This window comes from Syzygium oleosum, unplaced genomic scaffold (genome assembly GCF_021117445.2).
Source record: "Syzygium oleosum isolate NSW1041296 unplaced genomic scaffold, Sole_v2.1 Sole_v2.11, whole genome shotgun sequence".
In the NCBI taxonomy this organism is placed as follows: Eukaryota; Viridiplantae; Streptophyta; class Magnoliopsida; order Myrtales; family Myrtaceae; genus Syzygium; species Syzygium oleosum.
Genome location: NW_026607495.1, coordinates 6,215,154 through 6,232,318, shown reverse-complemented (window position 1 = coordinate 6,232,318; position 17,165 = coordinate 6,215,154). Strand labels below are relative to the sequence as shown.

General features: G+C 41.7%; 2 pseudogenes; both read left to right on the top strand.

Moving 5' to 3' along the window:
- Positions 1-466: 466 nt before the first annotated feature.
- On the top strand, positions 467-6,193 carry LOC115693283 (aquaporin PIP2-7-like; annotated as a pseudogene).
- Positions 6,194-11,371: 5,178 nt separating this feature from the next.
- LOC115693289 (calmodulin-binding protein 60 C-like) lies at positions 11,372-15,675 on the top strand (annotated as a pseudogene).
- Positions 15,676-17,165: the final 1,490 nt, after the last annotated feature.

Here is a 17,165-nt window from a genome sequence, read left to right as displayed (position 1 = left end):
AGGCAGCCACTACTCGTACTAAAATTTCGGACACACCAGTTCACCCAACGAGCACTAATATATAGGACGGAACAGGGGATGCTTGGATTCGTGCAAAATCGGAGGTTAGTGCCAAGTGACTCCTACTGATAGGCAAGCCAAAGTAAGAGAAAGGTGTTCACAAAATCGGTTTAACATTTCAGCAAACAGGTGGTGACCGCAGATTGAGAGGAAGACATTGACCTTTTTTGAGAACCCGAACTCAAGTTTGGACTCAAAGGGAATCATCAAGAAACAACCGAAATCAAACAGAAAAGCCAGCTCAAACCCAACATGCATGTGGACTTAAAGAGATCGAGACTTGACTTCACGGTTCGACCAAAATGGCGCCAGGCAATGGGAGTTCACGGGAATGAGTTTTGATCGTTAAAATCCCTACCCGGCCCGGAGACGGTGGCTAGTGAGCAAGCTCGAGATGAATCGAGCTATGGCCTCCGAGCCGAGATCCACGGGGAAAAGGGGCTCGAGCCACCAAGAAGCTCACCGGAGACGTGGGAATCGGCAGAGAGGAAATGCGAGGGAGGGCGCCGGCAGGAGGCCGTCGGACGGCAAGGATGGAGGTGACTGGTCGTGTAAGAGGTAGAAGGAGCGCGTGAGGCCAGGAGAGAAAACCCCCGAGCTGTGTGTTCTTCCACAGAGAAAAAAAAATGTCTTCTTCGAGCTCCTCACTCCTCTCTCTCTGGATCTCTCTGTCGAGCTCGCTCTCTCTCTCTGTCTCTCTATCTCTCTCTCGATTTTCTTTCCTTTTCGGCTCTCCTTCCGGCCTTTTCTCCTCGGAACTCTCTTCTCTCGCTCCCTGTTCTCTCCTCTTGCTCCTCAAGCTCCGTCCACCGAGCTCCCCGCTCTCTCCTTTCGACGCCGAGAGCAGAGACGGTAGCCGTGGACCACGTGTTCACGTGTTCCGTTCTCTCCTCTGGCCTCTGCTCTGCGCCCCCTCTCTGTCGCGCGTCCACGTGTTCCGTTCTCTCCCTCCCTTCTACATGTGCAGACAAAGGTTGAAGGGGACAGGAGGTGGGCCAGGCCGGGCCTAAGGGGAGAAGGGTTGGGCCGGCCTGCTCGAGAAAGGGAAAAAGGGGAGGAAGACCGGGCCGGGCTGATCCGGCCCACTCGAACCGGGTCGGAACAGCCCGGATTTTTTTATTTTTTTGATTTGATTTTTTTTACAAGAAAACTATGTCTAATAGCCCCATTAATGTAAATGAACCTAATGTCTATATGTCATGCAATTTAATGAAAATTATTTTTGTTTAGGGATTAATAAATTAACCCCTAACTTTATATGTAATAAACCTAAAGCGGATAAGCAAAAATTAGGTATCAACAAACATTTAGGGTTTGGTTAGGGTTCTTGAAGAAAAGTTGAATCATTCCCCAATTTCTTTAAACTAGGCTAGCATTCTCCAATCATATGTCTAAACGACATCGTTTTTATTCTTGATTGCTAACTTCATCTTACTGGCAAGCCACGTCAGATGATGTGCTCTTAATTAATGCCACATCGGATTTTTTCAACAAGATAAATTGTTGATGGTACCGAAGTGATCGATTTTGAAATTTTTAGCACTCAAGTGAGCACCATACAAAAGTTTTGGTACTCATAGTTTTCTTTTCCTGAACTTCCTACATTGTCTCCTTTACTTAGGTATTAGTAGGAATTTTTGTCTCGCCACATGAGTTAGATTTTTGTGTCCATCACTGTAAATTGTTATCGGCATGTGTACATGTTAGATTGTTTGATGATTTAGATTATTTGTACTATTCTGATGGCATGAGGAAGCATGGTGCTGTGTTCAACACTGATCGTCAACTGATTGGTCTAATCAAAGACGGGGTAGATTTTGCTACTCATCGACTTTCTGCCCAAGACATGGTAAGTAGCTAAGAAGTTCCAACTGAGTTTTTTCAAGCCAGTTCATGCGCTACACACCATCATTTGAATTCATATAATTTGTCTCACAATATCTATGTAATCAGTAATTTAATGTTTACTGGTAACTGTGTGGCTTAATAGGTGTAAGAATTGATAAGAGATAGCCAAACTTGAAAAGTGGAGTTGATTGGACATCTTGATGTTTTGTTTTTCTATTTGTCAGTTAAAGTAATATGAAGTGCCTGTGGAGAGAACAAAAAGAAAATCTAGATGGTGGTGATTTTGAGCTTTCGCTCTTTGCAATGCAAAGTTGAGGATGGTGATCTTGTAAATCTAAGAGGCCTTCTGTAGAGAGCATTTTCAGCAGTTCATTCCCTGTCATTAATGACAATTAACACATTCACGTTGCAGCTATGACTTTTTAAGTCTAAAACTATGAAGAACTTAATTACTTGCACAATACATGTCGATGCATATTTTATTTTTTCACTGGTCCTTTCTCAGTCAACTTTGCAACTTGACTCTGAGGACCGCTGCCTTGATTGTACTCTCCATTACATCTTTCAATCACCTGACCTTTATGTGGTTGAGAAATGGGCGGTGATAGGCATAAAGTGAATTGACCTTCTTCAATGTTTTTATTCTTCTTTCTCTGTGCTGCACTTACGTGCTTAACTCGGAACACAAATTCATCCATTGGAATGCAACAGAACTTGCAGAAAAAAGAAATTGTTGCTTGAAGTCAGAGCGTGTACCTTCAATAATGGAGATAAATACTTCCATTGGTCCAGCTTGAGCGCTATACTAAGTGTTTTTCTTTCAGGAACGGGGAGATACAATCATGAAAAAGGCCTTGGATAACTTGAATGATGTTAGTGAGTTCAGTGGTGAGACCTTTTCTGGTACAATGCAGAAGAAAAGCTCAAGATCTTTTCCATCTCAAGTCTCTGAAGGACAAATTGAAAATCTCACCCCAGTTCAAGGTTACATGGCTCCACCAATCTTGCCTGCTCTAGTTGGTCCGGAAGTTCCTCCGACAAATGCAGGCTTCACTGCTGAAGGTATACGCTCTAAAGCACAAAACTATCTCTCCCTATAAGCACATACAAGGATTTGGCCGGTGAAATAACGATAAAAATAGGACTTTCCACTTGATTTCGTTGAAGAACGAAAACGCTGAATGAAAAAAAGAGGGAGCTTTCTCGAACAGAAGCAATGCCCAGGAGAGATTGTCCACACCCTCTGCCAATTGAAGCGACGAAGCACCTGCCTTCGAGTCCCTCTGTGACCATCGCCAGCGAATCCCTCGCCGGATTCCATTCCGCCATCTTCACCTGCATAATCGGAAGAAATCGAGCCAAAAAACCTCACGACACCGAGCCAGAGCAATCCAATCGACCACCCCCATTAGGTCGAGAAAATAACGGCCGAAACGGGAGCCAAAACCCGAGAAGCCAAGCGGTTTGTCGTACTGAAATTGAAACGGAAGCACACGCCGCCCATCCTTCACCGTCGGTCTCCCATAGCTAAAGAGCTCCAGCGAGTAGCCGATGACGCCGCAGCACCGGCAGCTGCTGGAGCAAATCGCGGGGCAGTGCACAGAGGCCGTCGACAGAAAATGCGAACCGAGAGAAAGCGAGCTCGCGTAGGGGGCAGAGCTCGAGAACGATGGAGGGAAAGCTCGAGGCTATTTAGGGAAAATTGCAAGAGAGGAACAGGCGGGAAAGAGAGAGAGATTTGATTAGCGGGCCGGGCCGGGCCGGGCCAGGCCGGGCCGATCGGGCCACATGTCGGGCTTAACTTGCTCTCCGGGCTCGACCATTATGAAAAGACGCGCGTGATTTTTCGCAACGGGCCACCACGGGCTCAAACGGGCCGGCCCGGGCCGGACTTTATAGATGAATGACCTCATCAAACAATGCCCAATGGTTGAGAAGACGAGCCGGCTCGAGCTTGATAAAGCTATTATTTGCCATCGCCAGCCAGACTCCAACACGACTCGGTCGAGCACGCCTCGATGTCTTTTTGATAAAAGCCTAAAGCACATTTGATTGCATTACATGTATCTCCTAAAAAAACTGTGTGATATGATTTGTTCAACGTATTTTTGGGCTTTTCATCCATATTTCGGCTTGTATCCTAACTTAATTTACTAATTTAGTGAGGTTACTGTAAGTATAGTCTCGAGTTTACTTACTTAAAAAAAATACATTAAATTTACTTTTTATTCCTCAAAAGAAGATACAACTTTATTCAACCAAATCACCTGTTTTATACGTACTTTGATTTTAAGGATCAATATGAACAAAAATAAAAGAGCATAGTTCAAAGATTCAATCGGCCAAAAAAAAAATTTAGATTGGACATTCCACAAACAAAATTGAACGAGCAATTTCTTCAGACATTGAATTGAACGAAATAAATTGTCGATTCAATTTAAAAGAAAAAATTGCATGGAATTAATGCATGCACCAGCCAAGCTTTTCGTTTTTCGGTTACTGGTCCATCTAAATTACTGAATGTGATTAATTCTTACAAATTTGATGGAAACAAAGGCTAAAAGGTCTATATGGTCGTAGGTTTATTGCAAAAGGCGCGAAGGTTCACGCTTTATAATTTTTCAGCTGAGATGAAAGAAAATTCAGGCAAGCTCATCCACATCATAAGATTCGAAGTTTTAATTTAGGAAATACCAAGTTGGAAAATATCAATTTATTAAAAGCAAACTTGCAGTGGCGGTAATTAATTTGGATATTGTCGCGATTTAAATTTTAAATGATAATTGAAAAAATTGAATCTAAATAGGAAATAGGATTATAAGAAATATTAGAATATCTCCTTTCGATCGAAGTAGGCAATAGGAATTTTTGGGAACTTCTTGCAAGACGACCCTAAACTAGTGAATATAAAATTCAAAGGGGGCTTCAACGGAGAGAGAAGAGATAGAGCAGGGAAAGAGAAGACAAGAAGCAAGCACGCTCTTGCTGCTGCTGCCGTTGCTGCTGCTGTTAGAAACCGACCTCCTCGAAGAAGGAAGAAGATGCCGGAGGAAGGACTGACCCACCACCACCGCCGGGAGGACTGCACGGACCGGCCGCCAGCTCCTCTCCTCGATATGGCTGAGCTCAAGCTCCCGTCCTTCTACCGAGCCCTCATCGCGGAGTTCGTGGCCACTCTCCTCTTCCTCTACGTCACTGTCGCCACCGTTATCGGCCATAGGAAGCAGGCCGGGCCTTGCGACGGCGTCGGCGTCTTAGGCATTGCCTGGGCCTTCGGTGGCATGATGTTCATCCTCGTTTACTGCACTGCTGGCATATCTGGTGCGTTATACGACTTTCGCATGTTCAGTCCCTCTAGTTATTTCATGCTATGGTCTTCAGGGGTTTATGTGATTTCTGTAATGTTTCTCGTCGATTCGACACAGGTGGGCACATCAACCGGCAGTGACATTGGGGCTATTTTTGGCAAAGAAGGTGAGCTTGATCAGGGCAGTGTCGTACATAATCGCCCAGTGCTTGGGCGCGATCTGTGGTGTAGGATTGGTGAAGGCATCCATGAAGCCCTACTACGACTTGCACGGAGGTGGTGCCAACTCGGTGGCTCCGGGCTATGGCATGGGTGCGGCCCTAGGTGCTGAGATCATCGGCACTTTCGTGCTGGTTTATACTGTGTTCTCGGCCACTGACCCAAAGAGGAGATCTCGCGACTCTCATGTGCCCGTACGTGCTGCTTGCTAGTTGCTGCTGCTACTACAAACAACTATGCCCTTCCTTCCAAGCTGTTCGTTTGATGAATGAATTAGCTTTTCTGATGAGATGGGGTTTGCGTTTGGGTGTGCAGGTTTTGGCTCCATTGACAATTGGTTTTGCAGTGTTCATGGTTCACCTGGCCACCATCCCCATCACCGGCACCGGCATCAACCCGGCTAGGAGCTTTGGTGCTGCTGTTATCTACAACAACCACAAAGTCTGGGATGACCAAGTAAAGCCCCTCTTCCTCTCTCTCCCCTTCCTTAAACCAAGCTGCATGAATAACACACATCAGGAGCTAGCTAAAACACGCGCATTTGGATTTGATATTATCGTGATTTTAGGCTAGTATTAATTGATGTTTGCGAATGTGGATGTTCATGAGCAGTGTATCTTCTGGTTTGGACCATTTGTGGGGGCATTAGCAGCAACAATATACCACCATCACATCCTCAGAGCAACTTCCATCAAGGCTCCCAGAGCAACTGCCATCGAGGCCTTTGGCAACCCTACCAACTAAAATCTTTCCTTTTTTTTGCCTTTTTATCCCATTTGTTTGTTTTTCGTGAATGGGAGAGAGAACCATGATGATGGACCTCCTCTTGATTTATTGAACTCATTTATCATTATTGTTGCTGTTATTATTGTTCGTGATTAGTGGCGGAAGTGTTTCCTTTTTCTTTCATATTCTATCCCCCGCGATCGTGTGCACTCCTGTTGAAGGCCGACCCGACAACCCTAATCAAGTCAAGTGTAGAGACTTTAGGGGACTTGAATCAATCAACCAAGACTCCTAACTATGAGCAAACATTCAGTATATAAACTAGAATTGGACTTAGGAACATGCGCGATCAATAGGGAGGAGGATGAACATCCCGCCTGTCTCTAAGGAAATGACACACTTAGTACTAATAGGACGAGCAAAAGAATGCTCGGACGATGTAATAATACTGATGAGGCTTTTGAGTTGGCTGTCTTTCCATCTTCATGTGAAACATTGTAATGCCTCGACCGAGGGCTGAATCGCGACTGATCTTGGAAAGAAAGCCAGGGCGACAAGAGGGAGAGAGTGGAGGGAGAGGTGAAACGACGAGTGTGTTGCGTCGGTCTAATTCGGGACTCAAAACTCCATCCAGCCAATAGGTCGTCAAAGTAAATAGAGAAAATATGAGTAAATATTGGGTAGGCTTGTTTTGTTACCTAGACGTGCGTCACTCCATTCATTGCTCGTCACGTGTCCAAGTGAGGGCTCATTTTTTAGATTTTTTCTATCTATGTTGCTCTGTCTCTTCTCTGCCGTTTTATGCGTTTTTCCTTTTGTCTTTTGCCGGCCATGGATGACACTCGCGGCTGTAGATTGCATCGTCACCGGCCAGCCATGGACAACAGCGTCACTGGTCATGCTACGAATCAGAATTTTATACCATTGGGCCATTAGGGGTACTTATTGGGCCCATGGACCGGCATTTTCATAAATTTTGTACTAAACAGGCTTCTTGGGTAGGCCTGTCTTGTCATCTAGACGTGCGTCACTCCATTCATTACTCGTCACGTGTCCAAGTGAGGGCCCATTTTTTAGATTTTTTCTGTCTATGTTGCTCTGTCTCTTCTCTGCTGTTTTATGCGTTTTTCCTTTTGTCTTTTGGCCCCCATGGACGACGCTTGCGGCTGTAGATTGCATCGTCACCGGCCAGCCATGGACAACAGCGTCACTGGTCATGCTACGAATCAGAATTTTATACCATTGGGCCATTAGGGGTACTTATTGGGCCCATGGATTGGTATTTTTGTAAATTTCGTACTAAGCGGGCTTCTTGGCCCAAGTGAGTTTAGCCGCTATTTCTGAGGGGGCAATTTCTGAAAAAGGGTTGCAACTTGCATGGCATTGTTACTAAAATGTAAAATTATTTTGTTATAATATTGGATCCGGTATTTGATGGATTTTCAAGTTGGTGTTATTTTGGATATACATCGAAAATAATCATATGGGTGAATCATTTCCAATCATTTATTAGCATGTCGGTTTTCATGTATCGATGTTGGAATGATGCACATTGTCGACCTATGTATTTGAGAGATGATTTATGTTTGTTGATCGGTTCTATTTTGAGGTTTAGCCACAGCCGATATGATTTCTAGGGCTTAACTACAATGGATGTAGTTCTCTAGGCAGCGTCACCTACCAAAGTGTAGTTGTAATGTTCCGACATAAGCAATCGGTTTGGTATCCTTACGCTGAGATATTTCGATGACATATAATGTGCGATGTGTGTGATTTAAATGCGATACTTTTGCTAATGTAGTGTGCTCAGTGCTGCACAATTGATACAAAGTTTGCATCATTCACTACTGATTCCATAGAAGTGGTGATTTTCACTTCCCCGGTCATCGTTTTGCTCACCCCTTTCGATACCATTTCAGATTACGAATAAGGAAACTTGACTCACGTATAGAGCAATCTGGAATAGCGTGGGACTCTAATTTAGATTACTTGAGTAAGGGCTATTAAATGGGATTTCACGAAACTCTCGTTTTGATTAATTCACGACATTCCGAACTTTGTTATTTTATTCATTCGGTGAAAGGTTTTATTAAATTATCATTTTCGTTTAGTAGATACTATTGGTTGAAGGCTTTGTCCTTTATTTTATAGGGAATGGCCGGCCATTCCCTAATTCTAGATTTGGATTTGGAGTCTGATGCTAGGTGTCATTTAGAGAACCTAAAAAAGTTAACTTAAGAAAGATGATCTATAAAATATTAAAGAAATAACATCCATAGTAGCCTAAACTCTAGATTTTATCTAGCTTTAACTTTGGTCTCCCACCCATCTGCGCATGACCTAGTTGGTGGGTGCTTTCGTTCCCTCCTCAGAGGTTCTGAGTTCGAATCCTCGCTCGGTTCCGTAATTTAAGTAGGGACTCTAGCGGTGGGTTGTTGGGCTAGTCTCCTCCGAGGTATAGGCGCCCCGATTACCCGTACGGGCTCGTTCCCGGGGAATGGTGGCGGATCCTCGGTTACCAAAACAAAAAAAAAACTTTGGTCTCCCTTTCTTTTTTTTTTTCGTGGTTTGAATAGGATTTTTTTTTATTTGACGTACTCTAACTTTTAACTTACTCTCAGACTTTTGTCCTACCTTTTTGTAGAATGTTGAAGTCGAAATCCACATTTAAAACTAAACTTCCCTACCCTTAACCCCTTAAGAAGATAAGAAATCGAACTTCCCATCTCTACCTTTCCAAGTAAGAAGGGTAGCCTCCCTTGTTTAGCCGCTTGAAATTGCCCTTGTTTGTTTATATGGGTCGAGAGTGTATTAATAAACTTATATTATCGGAAAATAAAAATTCGTTATTTTCTCTTTTAATAAAAGATCCAAAAAATAAATAAAATATTAGAGTAACACGAGAGATTGTAGAAGGAATTCCTCGGAGCAAAAATACTAGTAATAGTCCTTGTAAGCACATCTTCTATTGGATGATGGGCACAATTTCAATTTTCAACAAATCAGGGGACTTTGTTGAAATATTTTTCGCGTCACCTATGAAACGTCACCGTATTACAGGAACGCATCAGAGGATAAAGCTGGAACTCGAAGCTTGGCCACGTAACAGCAGAAAGCCAAGCAGCCTTTGGCGTTGATATAATAAACCCCACATACCTCGCTTAGTTTTGCAAATCTTTAATTTAAATCACTCCCACTGCCTTAGACTAATCCACGCGCATTCTTAGTTTTATTATTATTATTATTATTATTTTTCATTATTATAATATAAAATTGGCCACGTACAACAAAAAGCCAAGGTCGGAGTTCGAGCTTATAATAGCGTGTGATTAGAAGTGATTGATGTAATTTTTTCTATCGATGTAAATTATAACAGATAGGGATAAATGCATCACAAATCTTAAAATTTATCACGAAATTATAATTAAGTTATAATATTTTCGAAAAGTGCAATCAAGTCTTAAAATTTATCGAATTACTGTAATCGAGTCATTCTGTTCATTCCGTCACGGAAAATGCTGACGTGGCATTCTTTATTAATTTCTTCTTCAAATCTTACTTAAATTAGATTTTTAAAAAATGAAAAGAGTAAATAAAAAAACCTAGCTATAAAAAAAGTGCCCTCGCCGGTGGGTCACCAATGCCGAAAAGGGCCGATGGAGGTCGCCGAGGTAGGCTATTTTTTTTTTTTTTGGGTCTTATAGGCTGGTGTAGCAATTTATTTCATCCGGAAGGAAAGAAATGTGGCACTTCATGGAGAAACATCTTCAGTTGACAGAACTATTAGCAATGTTCATTTTTCTATTAAGGCGTGTATGATAATCACTATGTTTATCTATTTATCTATTTTTTAGTTCCTGGGAATAGATTTAGAATAAAAATCCGTTTGATAACGCAATTTCATTTTTCTATTTATGGAACAAATTTCTACTCAAGAAATATGTTTGGAATAGAAATCAAAAGTAAAAATTTTCTACTTTTCTATTTCTAGCACAGAAATGAGAAATAAAAACTCTTCTTATCGCTCACCCTTACTACTAGCTGGCCACCCACCCGTCGTCGTAGCCAGTCGCCTCCCATCGTCCCTGGTTCCCTCCTTCCGCCATCGCCATCCGCTGTCGCTAGTTGTCTATCGTCCTCTCCCCCCACTATCCATTGCCGTTCGCTGCCACTCGCTAGCCGCCTCCTACTGTCCTCCGTCTACCGCCGTCTGCCGTCCTCTACCGTCGCCTACCATCCTTCATTGCTTGACGCTGGCCGCCTCCTACCACCAATCGCCCGCCGGTCATCCGGAAGGGAGAAATTTTGTATTGCTATCAAACGCTTATTTTGGCTCAAAAACTCGTCTATAGAATAAAAATTGAAAAACCTATTTCTGGAACAGAATTATTATCATTTGCACTCTTAGAGTATAAATGCCCTCCGTCGTTACATTGAGGAAGAAGGCATTGCCAAAAAAAAAAATCAGGAGCTTTTGTAGGGCCGGGCATACGCGATCAATCCAACGCAAAATCTTTTCCGTTAGTAGGGGGCTATAGCACCGGCCTGCCAGAGACGGCCCTAAGGCTTTTTTTTTTTTCCAAAGCTTGGGCTCTTATTTTTTTTTTAATAACCTTTAGCGTTTTTATTTTTTCAATCTAATTTAAGTAAGATTTTATGAAAAACTAATAAAAGTATGTCACGTAGAAGAGAGGAAATAATAAAAAATGCCACGCCAGTATTTTCTGTTACGCAAATTAACGGAGTTAATAGAAGAACTTGAGTGCACAAAATTGACAAGTTTTAGGACTTTGATTGCACTTTTTTAAAATTTTAGGACTCAATTACACTTTCGAATTAAGTTTTAAAACTTTTGGTGCACTTATCCCTCCAATAAATATTCGAGCTTGTCCCCATTGATAAAAGATGGGTACAATAGATTTACCTCAAACTCGCGTTGAATGCAAAAATAGCTTAATCATTTGATAGGCTAAAGGCGGAAAAAAAAAGATTAAAAAAAAAGTAAACATGCTGCCATTTCATAAATATACGGGGGCAAAGTGCAAAAATCGGAGAAACTAAAAAGAAAAAAGAAGAATAAAAAAAAAACTCTAAACCGGCAACGTTTCGCGGAAACGTACACGAAGTCTCACATTTCGCGGAAAATTACGTGCTACAGACATATACAAAAAGAGACGCCCTCCAATTATTACAAGAAGAGTTCGAGTTCGAGTTCGTTGGTGAACTGTTTTACGGTCTGATTCTCTCTCTCTCTGCTGCAGTTTTTCAGAAGCCAGACATGTTCTGAATTCTCGTTAGGCTCCACGGAAGAAGAGGGAAACCATGTCGATGCAAAAGAGAGCTCTGCCTCCCTCTTCTTCGGGTCAACCAAGTCAACCCAAGAGGCCGTGCTTCCCTCCAACCGAGTAAGCTCCCTCTTCCCTCTTGATGTTTCGATGCGTGACTCGCTGTTTGATGATCGTACGTTAGTTTTAGCTTCACTTGAGGGAGATTCAATGAAGGGGGGTTCTTGAGTTGAAGATTCTTGAAATGTGAGATATGGTGAAAGCCCGCGGTGAAGCGTAACATCGATAAGACTTTTCTGAATCGCTTTCGTTCAGTTCTTTGTTTGTGGGTTTGTCCTGTTGCTTTAATGCGAAGTATTGAAGACCTCGAATGTTGTCATCTCGAATCTGTTTTGTGATTTCGCGTTGGCCAATCGCCGTACTTCCTGCTTATTCGAGCTGCACTCTGTTAGAATCATTTGCCTAGCAAGTGAGCTGTTATCGTTACCGCGTTACTTTGCTATCCTGTCGTCTAAAATATCCTGTCTTGCTTGTACTTTTGTGCTGATGTTCATGCAGTCAAGCATGGAACGGGTCCGCGACAAAAGTCATGCCGTGTTGCTGTTTGACAGAGGAGAAATTGCGGAGTGTGGTAAGATGAGTAAAGTAGGCCACCAGGACGTGCAAAATACAGTCCTTCTTATATGTCAATTCCTAGTCTCTTCGGGTAGAAGCGGTTAGATACATTTCTGACATTCCAGTCAGTTTCTGGAAAGTAATCCGCATGAGAAATTGCTGTGAGATGTGTAGAATATTATTGTTTGAGAGGTAAAAATGACCCACTGAATGTTCTAGGCTTTCCCTGTGAAGAAATTGCACTAAGAACATGCTTTAGGCTTTTCATGTTGTTTTGGACAGTATGGATCACAAAAAGATACAAATTTTCAATTTAAGTGCCCTCGACATAACTGTCGCCTTGAATCTTGCAAAATGTGGTCAATATCAATTTGCATGTAGGAGGAGGACAATGAGGATACCTGTGATGCCAAACTTTAATGCGATGACTACGTGACAGATGATTCCTGCAACGTAATTCTTCACTATTGCTCTTTTCTGGACAGGTCAGAGAAGAGCTGGAGCGTGCTAAACCTGACTGGGCTGAACATATTCAGAGGTGAATATTTTTAATTTGGTTTGTTGGCAGTATCTTATCTGCACGAACTGATTTCTCTAGGAGAATTTCCATGTGTACTGTCTCACCAACTAAAAATATCATCTGAGTATTAATGCCATAAATCCAAGATTCTGTTCGGCAAATTGTAACACGTGCGCATACTTTTTCTGTTAATTACTGTAAGGACGGTGCATTTGGAGATAGCTGCTCATCAACATTACTTGCTTCTGTTATCAATGTACTGGATAAATTTGCATTCCAGCTTTACGTTGACTTTTCTTATCGTGTTAAGAGTAAGGGAATACATTTGATGAGTCTGGTATATATGGTTTTGTACAGTAATTAGATCTGACATTCATTTGTACAAATAACTAAACTGTTAACGGTTTTTAGTCTTTTTGTCGCGAATAAGTCCACAAGACAGTGGTCGTTCATGGTGTCAATTTTTATGGTGCAGTTGCATCCAGAATGCTCTCAAAGATACAGTGGCACAGATGCGCTCAGAGGGTGATTTTCAGAGATTGGTAAGATAAACAGAGTTTATAAAATTTCCACTTTGTATCAGACATATCTTCATCAACACATTAGTTATGAGTTGTTTATCTGCATGTCATGAAGTGATCGAATGAACTTACTAGTTGCTTTATTCCGACGGTTTAACAGCATTCATTGAGCATGAACTTTGCACAAACTCCTTTGTCTGTAAGTAAATATTCATTTTGTTTCGCAACCTGTGGAAAGAAAAACATGGGAAGGCATACTTTCCGTATAAGTCTGTTACAGCATAATGTCCCACACATGCAGCCGAAATTGAGGCGTCAACCCTTCTCGTCAATGTGAACTCTTGGGGAAGATCAATCTGCTATCCCTAGATTAACTTTTATCCGTTGACTGAGGGCCCTTCCACTCGGTACTGTCCACTTACTAAGGCCAACTTGCGCCCCTGCTCGAAGGGAAGGATGGGAGATCCTTTTTAACAGTGTGTTATAATAGGAAAGCCTTACATATTGAAATAGGAGATCCTTTTGTGCAACCTATTACGACTCACCAGCCAAGTTCTAAAGCCATGTTTTGTCATATTTGTCTTAAACCATACAAGCCTAAGCCAAGTCACTTTGTTGCCCCATTGCCTCACTAGCTTCCAAGCCTCCTTTACAGAGAAAGAGCCCCTAGAAGATCCAGTAAATACCACTTTGTCTACAGAGCCAGAGTTTGGAGTAATCAGCCCACGCAAAGCCATCTGAGTTTCAAGCAGATCACCAGACCTTGCTGGAGGCCATCTCCATTCATTTTCCTCAATAACTTTTTCGACTGTGGCTTTGTCACTTAAAGCTGAATCATAATCATTCTAAAGAACATGAATATTTTTTTCTTGGACATGGAATGGATGGGGAAAATGAAAATGCTTAGGATTGTTCATATGAGTTTTATAGACAACTGCTGCTTGGTAAAAGACTGATTTCAAATATGCGTGAAGAACTTAACTCAATAAGGCGTTCGGTGAGTTATTTTTAAGAAGGAACGACAGAATAGGTTTTTCAACTCCTTTTGATGGAATGGATTGGTTTTGTATCCCTTCTGCTTCATTTTTCTGATCTCTCCAACTTTGGCAATTCTGCTGTTGGTGGTGTTGAACAGAAGGAAGCAGTGGAGTCTGCAAACAGTCACACTCTCCACCTCGAAAGGTATGAATGCACTTCCCCTGTGATGCCGTTGAAAAAGGCTTTCTGTGTAGTATTGACCGGTTATGCATTGTTGATGTTTTGGGAATAATTGTCCGACCCACCACTACCACCCCACAACAGGTAGTCAGAGCTCAGTGAGTGTAAGGCCACAGGGACTCATCATGCGCCCCAGTGTCAATGCTCCGATTTAGAATATAACTTTTGTAGCTTAAGAGGAGGGGAGCATTTTATTTTATTTGATCTCTTTAAAAATTTGCATTATTAAACTCTCTTAGACAATGTATCTATTTATCCTTGTAGGTTCCCCGGCAGTGATACCTGTCCAAGTGAGATGTTTCGTAGCTTGTCTCTCTTTATCGGGACTTATTCGATTTTCTGCTTCTGTATCTGTCCCTGTTTCTAATGGTTGTTTGCTGGTGATTGTATAGGGGTAATGCTAAATCTACAGCAAACAATGGAGCGAGAAACTTACAGCTTCAACTTCAAACCAAACCGTCACTTCCTCTATTTACTGGAATGAAAATAGAAGGAGAGGATGGTGCTCGCATTTATGTTGCCTTGATCGATGTGAACACAGGGGATGTCGTTACATCAGGCCCAGAATCCTCCATTAAGTTGGACGTCGTTGTGCTTGAAGGTGACTTCAACAAAGACAATGAAGATAACTGGGCTCCAGAAGAGTTTAAGAACTACGTGGTTAAAGAACGTGAAGGAAAGGGGCCGCTTTTGGCAGGAGATCTCATAGTGAAGCTCAAGGAAGGTGTTGGGGAACTGGGAGAACTGATATTTACTGACAATTCCAGCTGGAATAGGAGTAGAAGATTCAGGTTAGGGCTTAAGGTGGCATCGGGTTTTTGTGGGAACACGCGAATCTGAGAAGCAAAAACAGATGCCTTCCGTGTGAAGGAACATAGAGGGGAAGGTAGGTCCTTCATAGTCTTTTTACAATATATATACCTTATCCTTTATGACTGAACATAAACATGTTGGACATCCACCGTCTTCAATTTTTTAATTGAGAGCTTCATTTCGTATGGACCTTTACAACTCAAACGAAAATTCTGATAAATAAGAAACATTCGGTTTGTTTGTTGTTAGCAAATGTTGACACTTAGGATCAGTTTCAGGAGAGAGCTTGCACGCCTGTTAGAAGTTTGCTTCTACAAATTAATCTAATAGTGACTGGGACATTATTGTATATGTGCTCTTCATTTTACAAGTTACAGGAAACATCATCCACCTGCATCTGACAATAAGGTTTGGAGGTTGGATAAGATTGCCAAAGACGGACCATCTCACGATAAACTGAGTAAAGCTGGAATATTTACAGTGGAGGACTTTCTACTGCAACTGTTCATGGACCCCAAGAAACTGAGAAAGGTAAGCACTTAGTTAATGATTCCCAATTTGGTTTGATTTTAATGATTCCCAATTTGGTTTGATTGACTGCCAAAAATGTAAGTCTTTTGTGTTGACTCATCATAGATTCTCGGAAAGAGCATAACAAAGAAAAAGTGGGATAGCCTCACATGCCATGCAAAAACTTGCAAAACAAAGTGGAAGCTTTGCTGGGACTATCCTGATGGCGTGATGAAGCATGGTGCTGTATTCAACACTGATGGTCAACTGATCGGCCTAGTCAAAGACGGGGAATATTTTGCTACTCATCGACTTTCTGCTCAAGAGAAGGTTAGTAACCAAGGAGTTCCTACTCAGCTTTGTCAAGCCAGTTCACTAGCTACACCATCACGGGGAATTCAAATAATTTGTCTCATATTTTCTATGTAATCAGTTATTTGATGTTCACTTGTAGCCGTGTGGCTTAATAGGTGTTAGTAATGATTAGAGATATGGAAACTTGAAACAAGGAGTTGGTTGGACATCTAGAGGCTTTGCTTCTTGTTTCTTTTCTTTTCTTCTCTTTTTCCCGATCATAAAAGTAAAATGATGTTCCTGAGGAGAGAATAAAAAGAAAATATAGATGCTATGTTTAGATCCATAATATACACCTTCTATTGATAGAGTGATTTTGAGCTTGCGCTCTTCGCAATGCAAAGTTGAGGTTAGTGACCTTGTAAATCTAAGGGGCCTTCTGTACTGAGTAAGTAGGAGACCACTTTTAGCTGTTAATTCGGTTTCATCCATGAGAATCTAAGGCACTTAACATATTGTAGTTTGAACGGTTAACACATTCACACTGCAATACTTTCCAAGTTTAAAACTATCAAGATCTTAATTACTCGCAATACAAGTTGATGCGTGCTTTATTTCTTCACTGGTCCTTTCTCAATCAACTTTGCATCTTTACCTTGCGGACCCTTGCCTTGATTGTAATCTATATTATATCTTTCGAGCACCTGACCTTTATGTGGTGGAGAAGTGGCAGATATAGGCATAAAGTGAATTGCGATTCTTTCAATATTATTTTTATAATATTATTTTTATTCTTCTTTCTCTGTGCTGCACTTACATACTTACTCTGAATACAAGTTCATCCATGGGAATGCAATATTACTTGCCGAAAAAAGTTGTTGCTTGAAACCAGAATGTTTACCCGTCAATAATGGAGATAAATACTTCCATTAGTCCAGCTTGAGCAATTTACCAAGTGTTTTTCTTTCAGGAACATGGAGATACAATCGTGAAAAAGGCCTTGGCTAACTGGAATGATGTGAAAGAGTTAAGTGGTGAGACGTTTTCTGATTCAATGCACAAGAATAGCTCAAGCTCATTTTCATCTCAAGTCTTTGGTGGACAAATTGAAAATCTCAAACCTGTTCAACGTTATTTGGCTCCATCAATCTTTGCTGCTCCAGTTGATCCGGAAGCTCCTCTGGCAAATGTGGGCTCCACTGCTGTAGGTACGTGCTCTAAAACACAAA